Source organism: Nyctibius grandis, chromosome 2 (genome assembly GCF_013368605.1).
Source record: "Nyctibius grandis isolate bNycGra1 chromosome 2, bNycGra1.pri, whole genome shotgun sequence".
Taxonomy (NCBI): domain Eukaryota; kingdom Metazoa; phylum Chordata; class Aves; order Nyctibiiformes; family Nyctibiidae; genus Nyctibius; species Nyctibius grandis.
This window is the reverse complement of record NC_090659.1, coordinates 70373985-70387808: the sequence shown is the minus strand read 5'-3', so window position 1 is coordinate 70387808 and position 13824 is coordinate 70373985.

Below are 13824 nucleotides of genomic sequence, written 5' to 3'. Positions count from 1 at the left end.
GCTATACAATAGTTTTTATTTCCAGGTCCTGGTAATCATATTATTCATTTTCATAACTTCCTGGCTGATAGAGTTTGAAAAGGAATGTGTAATCCACTTAGCCCAAGGCTGGCAAGGATAGCCTGTGTCCAGAATTCAGATTTCTATGCATACTGCTTCTTTACATGAGAAATAGTGATTATATATTTAGAAGGAAAGTCATACTAGTTTCTTCCTAAATTCAACTTTGTATATGGATAACATTCACAAAAAAAAAAAAGTGACTTTTCTTTCAGGATTATGTCACTCAATAGCTGGGGCTTTTTTTGTTTCTTTTGCTTACATTATCATATTTTAGTTGTTCAAATAAAACTGAGAATTATGTATTAGTAATGACAAAGTGAGATCAGCTGCCAGGAACTCTCTACTACCTGCCTTTCCTCAGCTTTTATCTTTATCTCTCTCTTTTACCTTTAAAAGAAATTTCTTTAGGAGTATCCTTTTCTAATAAGTAGACATATTTCAAGATATCTGTTGCTTTCTTCTACTCCTTAATAGGGTTTTCTTGTTCCTGCTTAACACTTGCTCTGAGACAGAAGTGTAACTCACTCACTGGTACTTCAGCTTCTATTACTGAGAGAGACGGAGAGAGGAGGAGACACACAGAGAGCACACCATCTCTCTAAGCCATCTATTGCTTTTCCAGTCTGCTCACGAAATGTGTATTGCCCAAACCAGAACAGAGAAAAGACAGTAGTTCCATCTTCTTTAGTGTTATGCTTGCACAAAGCAACAGATAATGTAACAAACAAACCACCCCAAACCCAGAAACCTCTGTGTGGGAATTTATTTTCTTAGAATTTGTCAGTTCTCGTGAAATCTAATAAGGTTCTTATCTTCACTGGAAATTAATATCTTAACCATCCATTTTCTCTCTTTTGTGCTTTGTCTCCAACCAAGATTTGATTGATTGATTTTATGAGGATGTTACCCGGTGGATAGATGATGGTAAAGCTGTGGATGTGGTCTATCTCGATTTCAGTAAAGCGTTTGACACGGTCTCCCACAGCATCCTCGCAGCTAAACTGAGGAAGTGTGGTCTGGATGATCGGGCAGTGAGGTGGATTGTAAACTGGCTGAAGGAAAGAAGCCAGAGAGTAGTGGTCAATGGGACAGAGTCCAGTTGGAGGTCTGTGTCTAGCGGAGTTCCGCAAGGGTCGGTTCTGGGACCAGTTCTATTCAATATATTCATTAATGACTTGGATGAGGGATTAGAGTGTGCTGTCAGCAAGTTCGCTGATGACACAAAACTGGGAGGAGTGGCTGAGATGCCGGAAGGCTGCGCAGCCATTCAGAGAGACCTGGACAGGCTGGAGAGTTGGGCGGGGAGAAATTTAATGAAATACAACAAGGGCAAGTGTAGAGTCCTGCACCTGGGCAAGAACAACCCCATGTACCAGTACAAGTTGGGGGCAGAGCTGTTGGAGACCAGCGTAGGAGAAAGGGACCTGGGGGTCCTAGTGGACAACAGGATGACTATGAGCCAGCAGTGTGCCCTTGTGGCCAAGAAGGCCAATGGCATCCTGGGGTGTATTAGAAGGGATGTGGTCAGCAGATCGAGAGAGGTTCTCCTCCCCCTCTACTCTGCCCTGGTGAGGCCGCATCTGGAATATTGTGTCCAGTTCTGGGCCCCTCAGTTCAAGAAGGACAGGGAACTGCTAGAGAGAGTCCAGCGCAGAGCCACGAAGATGATGAAGGGAGTGGAACATCTCCCTTCTGAGGAGAGGCTGAGGGAGCTGGGTCTCTTTAGCTTAGAGAAGAGGAGACTGAGGGGTGACCTCATTAATGTTTATAAATATGTAAAGGGCAAGTGTCAAGAGGATGGAGCCAGGCTCTTCTCAGTGACATCCCTTGACAGGACAAGGGGCAATGGGTGCAAGCTGGAACACAGGAGGTTCCACTTAAATTTGAGGAAAAACTTCTTTACTGTAAGGGTGACTGAACACTGGAACAGGCTGCCCAGAGAGGTTGTGGAGTCTCCTTCTCTGGAGACATTCAAAACCCGCCTGGACGCGTTCCTGTGTGATATGGTCTAGGCAATCCTGCCCCGGCAGGGGGATTGGACTAGATGATCTTTCGAGGTCCCTTCCAATCCCTAACATTCTGTGATTCTGTGATTCTGTGATTGACTTCTCGTCAATCACGGTCTGTTCTAGATTGAATGCTCCTTAAAATACCAATTAAAGCTCCATCAATCATGAGACATGAGGATAATAAATTGTTACATTTACTAATGAACTGAACCAGACTGTTATCTTTGTTATCCTTGTTATCCTTTGTACAGTTAAGAGGGGGAAGGGAGAATTTTACAGTAAATTTACCATTCCTACATTTCTGCTGCTACCAATTACAGTTTGGTCAATGTTTCCTTTCTCTGAAAAAAAATTTTCCTTTTTGTTTGTTGTGATACGTTTGGCAAAGGCTCTGCTTGACTTGACTGTTTTTCAGTTAATTTTAGTGCAAGTAGGAGAGAACATGTTTGTTACCCATGTCAAGAAGGGACAGTCCAAGTAAGGGCAGTGACCTTGTACTGACCAAATTTGATTTGGTGGTGAGATCATACTTGGAGAGAAGAGCTATTGAAAAGATTGCATTTGTAGGTGTGTAACCCATTTGACTGTTAACTGGAAAAGGTTAGCCACTTGTAGAAAAGAAGGAAATGTATGGAACAGCAGTCCAGTTCCCCAGTGTTCACGGGAAAAAAAAATTTACGTGTCACTTTATGTGTTTTTTTCTAGACAGAACAATCCTCCTCCTTCTCTGTTTTTCAGAATCAACACCTACTAATAGGAGTATTAAGATTTATATATATGTGATATATTGTTTTTGTTAGCACATCTAAAGAATCTTCCTTTTTCTGTAACTAAAGTACAGACTTGTTATCTAAGATATGTGAGCTGTTCCAACCTTGGTGTGATAGAATTAGGATCCTTGATTACATTCTTTTTTAGTTATTGTGGAACAGAGACATTTTGATAAATAATGATAGCAAGGGTCATAAGTACATTACATAGTAACGTAGAATTGGAATATTATAATAAAGGGAAAAGCAGATGGCTTGATCACATCAAACTCAATCATATATCTCAGTATTCATACATCTTTCAGATAGTGGTAGAGTCATACCACAAAAACAGATGTTTTAACGTTCTATCACACAGCCTCTACATGTTCTATTTATAATTCATCTTAATAGATGCTAATCTAACATTTACTACAGCAGAAATAAGGGAAATAAGGACAGAAATAACTTAAAAGAGAGTATTTATGTTTTGAATATGAGACACGCTAGATTGAAAAAAAAAAGTTGTGGGTTTTTTCCTTTTGTGTGTGTGTGTGTACCTTAAGGAATAAATATCACCTTCCTCAATAAAAGGTATCAACACCAGTAGGAAGTCAAAGGTGGCATGGTGTTAGTAGTTGGAAAAAAACGATGGCTGATAAAAGATCTTCCTTTAGCACAGGCAAATAACATGTTCTCAAAACCTAGCGTGTGACATCCATCACTACAAGACTGAGGTAATTAAAACCAAGCAAAAGTCCTGAAAGAAATAGTTCTGAACATTTTTGGTTTCATGAATTGTAGGATCAGTAGCCAGATTAATGAGTTTACTGCTACTTTTCTCCAAGGCAACAACAACTTCCAGTGGCCAGTTAGGCTCAGCCTAGCTGTGCTACCTGTGGACTACTGATGTACAACAATCTTTTTACGTATTTTCAGGTATTATCTTATTGTGAAAGGAGCAGAAAAGATTTAAAGAGGCAATATCAGCACCCTGCAGGTATGGTATGTCTCTGCATAAATTCTATATAGATTTTAGTTTTGCTTTCCTCCGTGGTTTGTGTAATATTGGAGGAGGTAGAAGAAGTCATTTGGGACAGCTTTGTGATTTTCAGGTTTGTTTCATTAAGTGTCTGTTCATTGACACAAGTGCAAGTAAGCATCAAGATATTCAGAACATTGTTTAGTATACATAACCTGTGGGGCCTTCATGCTGAATAGTATACATAGATGTATAAATTCTGTTCTTAATCTATTAGGGACCTGTCAGATGAACTGGAAATGTTATTTAGGGGTTATCAATACTGACTGTAGATAGAATTGCAGTAGTCACAACAGAACTTCAATGATTTGGAGCCCTATTATGTTTGCTGCTTTATGTCTATTTCCAGGGTGGGGAGAAATTTCTTGCATCCACATGCTTTAAAAGAACTGCATAGGAAAAATACAAACATTAACTACGTACAAGACGCAGTTTGGGATTAAAGAACTTAGTTTGTGTTCCACAATGTTGTATTAAGAAGATTCCTCCAAGCAAATGGAAGTAGCTTAGAAAATATGTGATTGCTTTTCTTTACCTTAACAGTATTATATTTTCAGAATTTTTTTTTGTAACTTTATACATATAGCATCTATGAGCTGCATAACTCCTTTTCAAAATGTAGATATCCATAGCATATTTTTGGAGATGTCTTGGAAAAATTGTTTTCACATGTCAAAGACACAGGTTTTGCAGACTGTGTTTCATTCATTGAGATAAGCACTATGGCAATGACAGTGCATGTATTTTATACTTATAAAAGTAGCGTTCTTCTACACACAGAAGAAGGATATGGTAAGTGTGAATTTTAGTGCAAGAAAGTTACAATAAGAAATAAATACTGTGTGATCATTTAGTGACAATATTGTGGTGCATTCTTGTCTGTGGATTATAACAGTCATAATTTTTTGCATAGTATTCAAAAAAGGAAACAGTTTAGTGAAGAGTAATGAGAGCTGAGAGGCCTGTGTACTCTTCTTTACAAGGCATGCATGAAATGTGACAACTTTCATAGTGGTCACCCTAAGTACATCATTTCAGTCCTCTCAAGTGTCAGTATGTGTTCTGACATCAGTTATATGCATGGTGCTCAGTACAACCAAGCAAAGATTTAAGTCAAAGCGTTTTAGAATATCACTCTAACAAAAATAATAATAATATACAAATGTAAATATGTACATACAAACATACCAAATTAATTGTGAGATTTTGTCTTTGTCTTTTTCAGTGATAACTATTGCCTCCTTTCTCCCTTTAAGAACATTCTTCCCATCCCTAATTATATTTCCCTTTCATTGTGTGAAGGACTTGGTAAAAATATTATGCACCACTGCCTAAAGAGTTAAGCAGTTTCTTGGAGACTATAAGTGGTGCCTTACTGTGTGCAATTAAGATTTATAGACAGTAGGATAAATGGACAGCAGTCAAGGACAATGGGAGGCTGTTTTGGAAAAGAACTAAATGGAAAAAAGTGACAGATTCATGCTAGGGGCACTTGTTTCCAATTGGCTGAATTAATTGTGGGAAAAATGAGTTTAAAAGTTCTTTGTTCCTTAAAAACAGCCTTTAAATATTAAAAAATTAAATACCTTGTCCTTGTGTTCTTTCGTTCCCTATATTTTGATGCACTCAACTTGGTAGCAAATTTAAGAGTTTTATGTCTATTTTCATCTCTTAAAATAATTTATGAGGATTGATTTATGAGGATTGATTTATGAGAGACACAGTGGATATGTAGCCTCTACAAGACACAGGCCAGTCTGCTCACAGTAAGTAGCATTTAAATTGAATCCACCAAATAGTAAAGACTAAGTGGTAAATTTATGGGTAATTCACAACATACTAATGGAGAGATCAGATATATGTTTTTATTCAATTATTATGACTCTGTGTAATAATTAGTGAATGAAATATTTGGGGTTTTTTCTCTTCACCTTTACCTTGTTTCAACTTGGCTATTCCAAGATAAATAATTCCTTGCTTTGGAAATTTTTTCATGCCAAGTACACGCTCCATTTCTACCATCTCAATAGTGTCAGGAGAAAGAGGAAAGGAGCTAGAAAATCATAGAATCACAGAATCACAGAATGGTTGGGGTTGGAAGGGACCTCTGGAGATCATCTAGTCCAACCCCCTGCCAAAGCAGGTTCACCTTGAGCACGTTGCACAGGGTCGCACCCAGGCAGATCTTTAATATCTCCAGAGAAAGAGACACCACAGCCTCCCTGGGCAGCCTGTTTCAGTGCTCTGTCACCCTCAAAGTAAAGAAGTTTTTCCTCATATCCAGATGGAACTTCCCATGTTTGAGTTTCTGCCCATTGCTCTTTGTCATGTCACTGGGCACCACTGAGAAGAGTCTGGCCCCATCATCTCAACACCTGCTCCTAAGGTATTTGTAAGTATTGATAAGATCCCACAGACCCAGCTCACTTAGCCTCTCCTCCTAAGAGATGCTCCAGTCATCTGATCAACTTTGTAGCCCTCCCCTGGACTCTCTCCAGTAGTTCCTTGTCTTTCTTGAACTGGGAGGCCCAGAAGTGAACACAGTACTCCAGGTGTGGCCTCACTAGGACAGTGTAGAGGGGGGGATAACCTCCCTCGAACTGCTGGCCACACTCTTCCTAATGAACCCCAGGATACCATTGGCTTTCCTGGCACAAGGGCACATTGCTGGCTCATGGTGAACTTGTCCATCAGAACTCCCAGGTCCTTCTCTGCAGAGCTGCTTTCCAGCAGGTCAACCCCCCAGCCTGTACTGGTGATTCGGGTTATTCCTCTCTAGGTGCAGGACCCTACACTTGCTTTTGTTGAACTTCATTAGGTTCCTCTCTGCCCAACTCTCTAGCCTGTCCAGATCTTGATGAATGGCAGCACAGCCTTCTGGTGTATTGGCCACTCCTCCTCAGCAAACTTGCTGAGGCTACGCTCTGTCACTTCATCCAGGTCATTGATGAATAAGTTAAACAGGACTGGACCCAGTACTGACCCCTGGGAAACACCACTGACTACAGGACTCCAACTAGACTCAGGACCGCTGATCACAACCCTCTGAGCTCTGCCATTCAGCCAGTTCTCAATCCACCTCACGCTCCACTCATCTAACCCACACTTCCTGAGCTTACCTATGAGGATGTTACGGGAGACAATGTCAAAAGCCTTGCTGAAATCAAGGTAGACAACATCCACTGCTCTCCCCTCACCTACCCAGCCAGCCATGTCCTCATAGAAGGCCATCAGATTAGTCAAGTATGATTTCCCCTTGGTGAATCCATGTTGACTGCTCCTGATAACCTTCTTTTCCTCCACATGCTTAGAGATGACATCCAGAATGAGCTGTTCCATCACCTTTCCAGGGATGGAGGTCAGGCTGACCAGCCTGTAGCTGCCTGTGTCCTCCTTCTTGCCCTTTTTGAACACTGGAGTGACCTTGGCTTTCCTCCAGTCCTCAGGCACCTCTCCTGTTCTCCATGACCTTCCGAAGATGATGGAGAGTGGCTTGGCAATAACATCTGTCAGCTCTCTCAGCACATGTGGGAGCAGCCTATCAGGGCCCATAGATTTGCGGGTCTCCAAAATTTGCATAAGAACTTATATGTGAAGAAAATAAGAGGAGGAATGTTTTAATTAAAACAGGTAATCCTGCTCCGACAGGGGGATTGGACTAGATGATCTTTTGAGGTCCCTTCCAATCCCTAACATTGTGTGATTCTGTGATTCTGTAATTATGACCACATAAGAAAATAATTTTCATAAATTTGGTGATATTTGTTTTAAAATGTAAGTACTGTTACTGAAACTTTTCTAGGATAGAATACTTCTGTTTAGAGATGTATAATTTTCAACTCAAATTTATTAATGGCCAGAATATAACCTTTTCTTTCCTAAGAAGCATTTCCTCTTAATTTAAAAAGCCTTTCCTTAAACAAAAAACTTTTCCAGAGACTTTCCAAAGGCTTTCCATAGATGGAGAGTCTATTAGTTCTCTCTGACATTAGTTTCCTCTGTTAAACATATTAAAACTGTTTTGTGTCCTAAACACACTAGTAGCTGTCTTGCATCTGTTCAAATCCATTTTTCTGAAAATTTGAGATCAAAACCATATTCCTTTTTGAATGAGTTACAGCTACATAGTAATTCATACTCCCAACTTTTACTATTGACTAATATATTAGCATAAAAATATATATTTTTATGATAAGAAAATCGTAAATTCATTTGGTGTCATTTTCAACCAAATGAAGTTCTACTTTGTAACAGAGTTTTCTATTATTTATTTATATATTTATTTTTAATTCATAGCTTTTTGTTAATCTTTTGGAATTTCACCTCATTTCTATGACTCCAATTGCCAAGACTACTAGTTCTCCTTATAAGATAGCCTGAAAAAAAGAAAGTAGAGGAAGAGATACAAATACAGTGAAAGTATTTTTTTAGATGCCTTAAGACTGTTTAGGAGTTATAAAAATCCTTACCTAATTGCCTTGTAGTTATTCAATTTTAATCTCCAAAATGGGATTATCTAGAAGCTTAAAATCTCAGCACCTCATATGTTTTCTCCTTTCTGTCACAGTAATATTTACCATCCAGGTAGTCTTTTTGCTTTTTATTAATACAAAGTAAACAAACAAAAACAATTTCCCAGCTCATTACTACAAAGTAGTATTAATGAAGATACTAATGTAGTCAAAGATGATTCTTTACATTCCAATTTTTTTCTTATTTTGGGAGTTTTTTCGGTTGGTTTGTGTTTAGGGGAGGGTAATTGATTTGTAGGGTTTTTTGGTTTGTTTTTGGGGATGCTTGGGTTTTTTTCTTTTTTTTTTTTTCTGAGAGAGTCCATGTTCTTAGGATAAAGAAAAACTTTATCAAAACTCAAATTTTTACTTTGGCAATTTTCTTTCTTCATACATGTTATGAGTGTATTCTTTTTTGTTTATAAGACAAGGTATCTCAGAAATGTTTTCTTAAAAAAAAGTCATTTCATCCCCAATACATCTATATTTAAATTAAAGATAAGTGGCTTTGATTTTCTTTTCCTCAGTACTGCAAACAGGAATTTATATCAATGCAAAAAAGATTTTAAAGTATACTAAATCATAATGTTAATGTTTTATACCAACTATGCCATCAGTTCTCTCTTTAAGTGACTGCATATGGTACAAGATACAATTCATGCATGGTGTCTTTTTATCTTCTAAGAAGATCATCCTAAACTCAATTTTTTATAGACTGCTACTCAGACATGTCCAACTAAAGATGCTGTACCACAAATCCGCAATCTTCTAATGCAGAAGACTGTATATTTAATTACAAAAATTCTCATGAATAACTACTCTGTCACTGGTGATCTCATTACATATGGCAGAAACAACAGTAATGCTTTAATGGAAACACCAAGATGAATATTAAAAATAAAAATCTAAGGCACTTTTATCTTTTAATGAAATTAGTAACTAGAACTAAGTAGGAAATAAGGGAGTAGCTAGCTACCTACAGATCAAGGAACCATTTCTCAGATTTCTTACCTAAATAAATATTTCTTTATGTGAATGTGTGCCAGAAATGCATTGTCTACGTGTACATATTTATACAGATGACGAGGTCAGGATTTTTTCTTATGGTAATCTGTTAAAGTCAGAAGATGTTTCGAATAGTCTTAGGTCTTCTCTGCAATGACTGTGAATATTAGTTTTAGCACTATAGACTGAGATTAAACATTTAAAAGCTGCAACAGTTCTACACACTCTGTATTTACTTAATATGTGCTGAAAAAGATGTTGAAATCTTCAGTAGAATTGCAGAGGGAAAACAGCTTGCAGTATCAGCAGGAATACACAATTCCCACTCATGGGAGTAGTCTTATTTCCTGCTTGATGAACCTGAAGCAGCACAGACTTTGTATATCTTAGGCATGTTAGCAAAAAGAAGTTCTGATGTTTCTTGTTTGTTCAAAAGGAACTACAGTGTGCTGCAAAAATGGAGAATGAATACCAAGTCATAAGGAATTATTATTGCTAGCTTCACAGCTTCAGTAACCAGGGTTGGCATATCTATGGATAAGAAGTCGAGCATGCTGTGATAAAAAGTATATTGCCTAGAAAAAGAGCCTAATGTGACAAATTCACAATTTAACATTTATTTATAGTCATTGAAAGGTATGTAATATAATCATCTTGGTAGTTGTAATTAATTCTTCTGTGAAATAGCTAAACCACGAGTGAAACATTATTTCTGTGTCTACTGATCTAATATGTCTGATATAAATCAAGACAGTTCAGAAGTTTTTATTTTGGACATAAAAGCAGTGTCAGTTACATTACAAAATAATACTTTTGAGGTGCATGATAAAATGCATTTAATTACATGATTGTTCACATAAAATTTAGTTCAAAAGTTTTCAAAAGTTTTTACTAAAGCTGCCTTCGTAATGAATCTGCTGTTTAGTTAAGGAAAATGTATTGCAACTGTAATTTTTCTGCTCCTTTTACCATCTTCTTTGTTTCATTTTCTTAGATATGGCTTCTTCATTTTGGTAATGTATGTACATTACATAAACAATGCATCTTCCCTGTTTTCCAGTAGACAATAAAAATTAACCTAGTGTAATCACTGCAAAATTATTGATGTTTATTAAACCATTTAAATTATTTTCTATAATTGCTCATATCGCCTTGTCTCCTTCCCAAAGTTATATCTGCTGTACTCTGTTCAGCAACACTGGAAGACAGCCTGTAGCACCAGGTTGTCTCCCACATAAGCAGGTTTTCATTTCACTGAAACTGACCCTTAGGCTAGCCGCTACAACCTCCTTGTCCAATCAAAATTCCTGTGCAATTAATCTTGTTGCTGCTTCTGCTTCTCTGGGAGATCTTGCAACTGACATTTCCTTGTCTTTTGTATTTTTTCAGTGATTCTTTGGATGTTTTCCCTTATGTTTCTTCTTCCTCTTGTTAGTATTCCCTATAGATTTTCACTTCTTCAGTTCCATCACGTGGCATCCGCTTCACTTATATATCCCTATGGGAGATATCACCAAGTGTCTTCCTCCTCATTCAGCTTGCTTCCTTTTTATACATTTTCATACTTTTCAGCTTCGGTAGCATCTCCACATGAACCTTCTTCAGCTTCACCAGGTATGTAAACCAAGTTCTCATCAGGTAGCTACTCACATACAGTCTGAGAATTCACCCTATGATTAATTCAGAAAAAATCAATATTAACTTTTTCTTTACTTCTCCTCATTCTGTACTTCAAAATTAGTGCACTGAAAATCTTGGCATTTTACTTCTGTAGTGGCTGACTTACTGAGGGTTTTGTTCTCCATTGTCACCAATTGTTGTGAGAAATATCAGGAATAGATTTGCATTCAGACATTAACAACTACAATGCTGAGATTAATGTTCTTTTTATTCTCTATACTCGCAAATCCCATAGCAGGAGAAAGCCCTGGGAGCACCCTGCAGGGAGGCAGCAGGGAAGACCCAGGCCTGGCAGATCATCTACCCATGGTTGAGGCTTCAGTGGCTGCAAATTTCTAAGGTATTTTCCTAAAGAGGGATTGCATCATCTCTGGCACAAGCATACAATGACTTGTCAGCAAAGTGATTTATGTATGTACCAAATATAGACACTAAATATGTGCTACTTTACACTTATTCCATACATCTGTGCATAGCAATATTATCTATCCTTTGTTTGTATGTTTGCCATGCCCTCAAGCAGTGGGACATTCATCTGTGAACTTTTCACTAGAGAACTGAGTGAATCGGTCAACATGACCTACTTCTCTTCATCATTCTTTTTATACTGTAGTGCCCAGTACATCAACGTAAGCCTGAAACTAGGTTTTGGTCTATAATCATTAACTCTTGCTTACTAAATTCTTCTCTTCCTCCAGTAAAGTTTTGTCTTTGATTTGTCTTTTTATTAATAGTAAATATTCACTTTCAAAATGTCAGACTGCTCAGTACATTTAAGCAGATATTTCTGTAAGCAGATATTTCAAAAGGAGGTCATACTTTTTGGCTGAAAGATTGAATTCTTTGTCCTCATCTACAAAGTTCTGTTCTCTTCCTTCTGTCCTCACATTCATGTATTACTACTTTTTTACCTTAAAATAATTTACCTTGTTGCAGTCTTTACTTTTCTTTTATTTACTCATGCTTTCATGTGCTTTGCATTCTGCCACCTTGAATTTAAACAATTCAGCCAGTGTGGAAAAAAATACATATGCTTTCAAAAATAAAGCCTCTGTACCTGCATGGATTCTTACTACACATGCATGAAAAAAGCCTCCAGAAGACCCCAAACTAGCTTTTATTTCTGTACATATGCACATATGCCTACTTACCTGTATGCTCCTTCTTTCCTATCTTCATTCCTGCTTTCTTCCTTCTTTCCTAAAAAGTAGCAAAAGAAGGTACTAGAATTTATGTAAACATACTTTGCAGGGTTTTTTTATGTGGGTTTGTCAGATTCATTTTATCTGTTATTTAAGATAAAAAGTTAATGGTTCTCTGAAACTCTGAAACTATTGGAAACTATACAGGAATCCAAGTATGTATTTGTTTGACTTACACCATCTTATAATATTTTTATTTCATTATGTCACTTATATTATCTTTCGCATTGAGTATTGTCACAGCTGAGTGGACTCCTAAAAGAAACTTGAATCACTCAGTACGATTTCAAGAGCAAATTTAACATATGCTATGATCTGGTTTGTAATAAATATATCTTATTATGCTATAAAATGAACCATACACATTTGTCCTGGGACAAAACCAATTCTTTATATTTCTGATAAATTTTCAGAAAATCCTGAAAACTTTATAAATGCCAATGTTAAATGTGATAGCTGCTTTGGATTATTTTTACCTGTATGCAAGTGAATATGTCCATTTTTTTCACACTATTGATGCTACCCAAATGCAATCTACAAACACAAAATATCAATAAAAAGCAATGTTTATTAAGTTGTCCAGAGTCACTACCAAAAGAATTTAGAACAGCCTATCTTGATCTAAAATATATCTTGATGGAAATATAATGGCACAATATAAAGGCAAGATAAAACAACCTATATCACAAATGATACTTTTTAAACAATAGACTTGAGAAACTGCAAATACAAGGTTCATAGCATTTAAGTGGCCAGCTTCATCTAATATGTTGTTGTGTTTAAGACAGATAACACAGAATCTGTTTTTTATTTTCTTCCTAATATAGTTCAGACATAAAATAATATTTTATTCTCTTAGGCTGAAACTACTCTGTGAAGCAAAGTATGATGAAAAACACTCTGCATGACTTCCATCATAACTAGCCATTTCTTAGGACCTGTTAATTTTTTGGAACCTATGAATAATCCATGAAAAATAGGCCAGTTGACAGCATACTTTGATTCCCTGTCTTCTACTTTTAGTGCAGGATTTATAGCAACCCATATCTGATTTTCCTCTAGTTACTGAAAAAAGTGGTATTCAATGGTTTTGGACTGTCTGACTTTTTAGTATTTCAAAATTACCTCAGAATTATTTTATTCTTACACTTGAATGGTAAATGCATTCATATGTTCATACATTCCCTTCCAAGTGTGTTTTCAATCTCAATGCAGCATATGAGTAATAGGCCTATACTATAATTTTCTCAGTAATCTGTTTTATACTCATTCCACACTCATCATTCTAATTGAACTTCATTTTCCTTTGGCTTGTGGGAGTATGCATCCTTTTTCCAATTTTGGGAAAACTTGGATATTAAGCTGCAATGTCTATTATCTTTGTCTCTAATTATAAAAGAAACTAGCGTACCCATAAAATAGTAATGTTTTATTTTTATCCACTGCTTCTGTTATTACAGATACTAAGATGTTCTGATGAGAAACTATCTCAGTATATGTAGTTTGCAGTTTTGTATTTCTAAAAAAATATTCATTTACACTATTGCAAAACAAAATCTGAAT